This window comes from Rhinopithecus bieti, unplaced genomic scaffold (assembly GCF_001698545.2).
Source record: "Rhinopithecus bieti isolate Rb0 unplaced genomic scaffold, ASM169854v2 scaffold_16834, whole genome shotgun sequence".
NCBI lineage: Eukaryota > Metazoa > Chordata > Mammalia > Primates > Cercopithecidae > Rhinopithecus > Rhinopithecus bieti.
This window is the reverse complement of record NW_016809297.1, coordinates 2,585,284-2,591,341: the sequence shown is the minus strand read 5'-3', so window position 1 is coordinate 2,591,341 and position 6,058 is coordinate 2,585,284. Positions and strand designations below refer to the sequence as shown.

At 39.7% G+C, this 6,058-nt stretch overlaps 1 protein-coding gene across 1 annotated transcript in view; it reads right to left on the bottom strand.

The window, feature by feature from the left end:
* Window positions 1-6,058, bottom strand: part of AGMO (alkylglycerol monooxygenase) — a 373,644-nt gene that overhangs the window by 245,835 nt on the left and 121,751 nt on the right. The gene's annotated exons all lie outside the window — the stretch shown is intronic.

Genomic DNA, 6,058 nt, shown 5'->3' with positions numbered 1-6,058 from the left:
AAAAAAAAAAAAAAAAAAAAAAAAAAAAAAAAAAAAAAAAAAAAAAATCCAGAACATATCCTGTAGCTTTTCCCTCCCTCCCATCCTTCTGCTACCTTGAATCATTCTTCACTTCGTTCTCTGCCTCTTGCCTTTGGCAGTTGTGTTTAATGAAACATGTCAAAGAAAGAAAAACAGGGCTCATATCTTATCAGTAGTGGCTGCAAGTCCCATTTCCATTGTCCTCTTACAGTGCCCACTTATTTTCAACTGTTTCTGGTCTTATACCCTTGTCCTTTGAGCGTCACTGTGCTTTGAAAAGCCCAAGTCTGGCTATTTGTTTTTCCCAAAATGTAGGTTAATTTTATTTTTGCGGCCCAAAGACCTACCATTATATTAGTTATGTGTGATTTTATCTTTCCCTTTACTACCTACAAATGTTAAGAATTGGGTAATACAGTGTGAAACATGCCAGATCAAGGAGCATGAACAAGAACTTTTGAACTTTACCAGGAGCTCAGACTAGGAACTGGGATGAGACCCTCCCCCACCGACCCTGTCTCTTGCTTCCACTCTCTCCCCACACTTTATCTAACCCCTTCCAAACTAGAGCCTTGTCCAAAACCACAAAACACCAAACCAGCTGTATTTTGAAAATAAATGTGTATTTCCCTTAGTCTGCCTTAGGCAAGTGAAAGAGAAAGTGAGAGAGGGTTTCTGATCTCACTGCAAAAACAGACAAAGAGAGATGCCTGTGGGCTTCCCAAGTTTAAGGACTAACAGCAGTCCCCTCTTAAAATATTATTGAATATGGTACTTATGTCCAATAAATACCAGTATTTCCATTTCATGATGAGTTATATGTCTTTATACAGGCAGATCTGAGAACACAAGCTCACAAACATGCATTTCGTTGAGAAAAGGTGCTTCAAATTCCTAAAAGCCAGTTTACAAACAAGATTCCTGAATACCACTCAGTCATAGGAGATTATTGCTCATATATATGTTTTGGAAACCAGAAAAGGGAAGAATGAAAGTGAATCCGTTAAGAGAAAGGAGAAATGAGGTACATTTTCTCAAGAAATTAATGAGACAGAGAAAAGCCACAATGTAATTTGTATATGCACACATACATTTTGTGTGTATTGTGCATTTCTGTGTGTATTTATGTGTAATTGCTAAGGTAGAAAAAACAGGTATAATAAACACTCATAGCTTCATCTTATTTTCCATATTTAGGTGTTACAGATATGTAGTACGGTGCTCATGGTTTCACCTATGGGCAGATGAGAAACAAACTGTGTTGGTTATGTGTGAGAGCCGAGAGAGCTCCACATTATAGTCACCATTCAAAGCAGAGTGAGCTTTATTACATGTTGCCAGCCTCTGCAATACTTGCAACCCGGGAGATGAAGTCGTTGCCTACTAACCAAGAAAAAATGTGTAAAATTTAACTTTATTGACCAATCTATTACAAAGTTATATGTAAGGTTAATAGAAAGTAATGTTATGGATAAGACAGTCTGATTTCAAGTTATACTCCTCTTTCTCTTAGCTCCATCATTCCCATTTGTATCCATCGCCAGTCATTTGTGTGCTGATAATGGCCAATACCAAATAATTACCTAGATCTCTCGATTCGAACTTAGACTTCCTTAGCCCTAGGCCATGTGCCTAGTAATTTGTTAGGGGATCCTAAATAATATTTTTCATGGTGTGCATAAAGAGCTTTTCCTCCCTCAATAGAATATGTGTTATTTAAAACAAAGCATTCTAAAGTAGTATGAATACTGGAATTTCCAGAAATGTAACAGACCAGTGAAGAAAAGTTTTTGAATAAGGGAGATTACTATACTTCTCAAACATAAGGAAAACCAGTCGTGTACATAGGAAAACTGTCCTTCTCTGCAAAAGTGGTCATGATTAGATAAAAATACTTTGAAATAAAAGTTATCAGTACTACATTATAAAATAATTATGAATTTGACAGTTTTTATGTTGCCTGAAAATCATTTATCTACTTAATGAAACCAAATTCTGGTGCACTTTGTTCCTGGTTGTCAGCACTAACATTAACACCATGACTGGTTTTGGTGCAGTTAAGGATTTTATCATGCTTAAATACATTCAAAAGGAGTTCACATGCTTTACATAGATTGAAAGCAAGAAATCTTCCAAAGCATTTAATGACATGTATTTGGCAGCCATAATAACCTGAGTAGCACAATTAGGAGGCAGAAATCATGGGAGAACCGTCTTGATGTCTAATAGAGTTAGCAAGGATTGGCAAGCACTCTTACGACACTCCTCCCGTGCAGCACACTTGCCTGCGGTGAGACACAATGAATTTCTGCCATATTATATTTGGAAAAATCCTTTATATAATTTGTCTCCACAAGCTACAGAATCCATTTTGAAAGGAGACCAACATAAGGAAAGCGAAACAACCAGGAATTGTTAGCAAAAGACAAGAAAGTAGAAAAAAAAGAGCACTGAAATTACTAGGTAGAAAGTAACTACAATCTCTCTTCATTCCTCCCTAATGAGCCTCCTGAGTGGATGTATATTACCCCTGTCAACACAATCTTACCAGGATCTCTTTGCTACTAATAAGGATTCACTATTTGTCTTAATATTTGTCTTGGTGTTCTGAAACTAACTTTAGAACTTCATAGCAAATGAGTGTGGCTTTCAGAATAGAAACTTTCAGTGTTACTGAATTTGCAAGGAATAAGGCTGTGTCCAATGAAAGTGCCAGATTGGGCCGGGCATGGTGGCCTCATGCCTGTAATCCCAGCACTTTGGGGGGCCGAGGTGGGCGGATCACGAGGTCAGGAGATCCAGACCATCCTGGCTAACACGGTGAAACCTGGTCTCTACTAAAAGATACAAAAAATTAGCTGGGTGTGGTGGCAGGTGCCTGTAGTCCTAGCTACTCGGGAGGCTGAGGCAGGAGAACGGTGTGAACCTGGGAGACAGAGCTTGCAGTGAGCTGAGATCATGCCACTGCACTCCAACCTGGGTGACAGAGCAGGACTACATCTCCAAAAAACAAAACAACAACAACAACAAAAAAAAAAAAAAAAAAAAAAAAAAAAAAAAAAAAAAAAAAAAGAAAAGAAAAGAAAGTGCCATATTGAATCAGAACTGAATAATGCCCTCATTGAAACAGGTTGGTCTATCCTTTGCTAATGATGTCATATAGATTAGCATTGTCAGTGGTCTTTGAAGAAGCAATCTGACCCTGTGATAGATTTCTGTCTGTGCATTTAGAAACTGTTGTTCCTCACTCTATTATTACCAATTATAGATGTTGTTATTTTGATAACTTAGTTTGTTCTTTCCTCTGTTCCTTTCATGGTACTCCTTAAATCTGAATGTATGTCTGGTTTTAAAGGCGGGATACCAGTGAGTATCAGGTCTTGCTACAACAGGAGGAAGAGGTCTTATGTAATATTCTTTGACCTTTTGACATTGAGAGATGGAAGTTTTTATGTAGGAACATTTCCCCTATTATTCTAGTACAGGTAACCTCATATCCTACCCCTTTTATTCCCCAGCCTTGACCCTTGAATGCCATTACATCCAAACCCAAATCTATTTACTAACTGAATTGATTCCCTTCTGCCCATGCTGGCTCTTTTTGTTTTTTGGTTTCATACTGATACAGGAGGAGGGCAGGGAAGTGCTGGGAAGGGAAAGGTGTGGTCCCTGGCAAGCGCTCCACCCCTGGGGCCTGTACCCACAGGCCTAGATGAAGACAGACACTCCTGCCTTCATGCCCAAATGTTGCGTTTCCCAAGACCACCTTGACCTGCCACACCCCCATCCTGTGCCTATAAAAATCCTGAGACCCTAGTGGGCAGAGACACAAGCAGCTGGACATCGAGAGGAACACACAAGTGGAAGAAGACACAAGCGGCTGGATGTCAAGAGGAAGGCACCAGTGTAAGAGCACACTAACAGTCGCTAGCAGGCAGCAGGCCATCAACCAGCAGAATGATGCAGAGTTTGCCTGGGGAGGTCAGAGGGCAGCCCGGGCCGCTGAGTGGCCCGACTCCAGGGAAAACTAACTTCCCACTCCATCTCCCTTCTGGCTTCCCCATCTGCTGAGAGCTACTTCCACTCAATAAAACCATGCACTCATTCTCCAAGTCCACCTATGTTCTAATTCTTCTGGTACACCAAGGCAGGAAGTCCCGGGATACAGAAAGTCCTCTGTCCTTGTGATGAGGCAGGGCGTCTAATTGAGCTGATAAACACAAGCTACCTATAGATGACAAAACTGAAAGAGCACATGGTAGCCCATGCCTACTGGGGCCTCAGGAGCTGTGAAGATTCACCCCTAGATGCTGTTGTGGGGTTGGAGCCCCACAGCCTGCCCATCTGCATGTTCCCCCTAGAGCTTTCAGCAGCAGGGCACCAAAGAAGCAAGCCACGCCCCATCGCATGCCCTGCAAGGGGCCAAGGGAACTTCCCTTGTTTTAATACTTTGACTATTATACCATTAATTACTCCCCTCCTAACCCCCACCAAGATTTCATTATTGGTTTTCATCAATCCACTGTATTGTCAGCATCCTTCCTTTGCTGTTCTATAACTACTTCCCTAGATGGATGCCTTATTACCTCATTACCATTAACAGGTATTCAGTGAATGGTATCTGTGTATGAGATGTGCTGTCCATGTGGCACTCAAAATCTAGTGCAGGCATCAGCAAACTGTCACCATAAAACAAACCCTGCCTACCACCTGATTTGTACACCCAGAAAGCTAAGAATGATTTTTACATTTTCAAATACCTGAACTAAAATCAGAAGAGTGATAGTTTATGACACATAAATATTATATTGAAAAAATCTGTATCTTCCTCCTTCTCATGTAGCATTCTCTGAGCTTTTTGAACACTCTCAACACTCTCACGGTTCCTTCTCTTTGTGCCATCTGTCAAAATATTCTTCATCTTTCAAGAACTATTGCATATGTCATTTTCTTCAAGAAACTATCTTTAGTCCTCTTCACCCAAAAGTGTTATGCAATGCTTATTATCCTTAGATAGACCCAAGGACAGTATTAACATTACTAATACTCTACTATTTTGTATCCACCACTATTTCACAAGCTTCTTAATGAGAGGGAACTTAATTTATTCATCTTCATTTTTTTCCACAGCATCTACCATTGTGTCTTTATATAGTATCGAGTATATTTGTCTTAATTAAACATATGCTAATCAGGTAAAATTGGTTCATATCAATGATCAATAACCCAATCACACTATTTTATTTGCTAAATATATGCATTTTTGTTAGCAAAACCATTCCTTTTTGTAATATTCCTTTCCCTTTACACTGATTCCTTCTCCCTAATTTCAGTTATATCCAAACATTCCACTTTGGAAAAAATGTTCGCTTTACCCTCCCATTCCCTAATTTGTTTTATCTCCAGCATGAGAAAAGAATGAACTTTTACTCCCTTACCTCCCATTCTTTCTTAAGCTCATTGTTAATGTCACTTGAATCTTTCCAAAGCAATTATTGGCCTTCTTGCAAAAACCAAAGGCCACCCTTTAGATGCGATTCTATTTGAACTTTCTAAAACATTTGACCACTTCTTCCGTTTTGAAAAATCTTTTCCTTTGGCGTGAGTAACATTCCTTGCTCCTGATTCTCCTCCATCTCTGCTCCAACTGGGTGCATTTCTGTGATTTCTTCCTTTGTTCTCATCTGACTTTTAAAGATCAACTCTTACGTTTATTGATTTGCGAATGTTGAACCAGCCTTGCTGGTTTGATGTGCTGCTGAATCCGGTTTGCCAGTATTTTATTGAGGATTTTTGCATCGATGTTCATCAGGGATATCGGTCTAAAATTCTCTTTTTTTGTTGTGTCTCTGCCAGGCTTTGGTATCAGGATGATGTTGGCCTCATAAAATGAGTTAGGGAGGATTCCCTCTTTTTCTATGGATTGGAATAGTTTCAGAAGGAATGGTACCAGCTCCTCCTTGTACCTCTGGTAGAATTCAGCTGTGAATCCATCTGGTCCTGGACTTTTTTTGGTGGGTAGGCTATTAATTGTTGC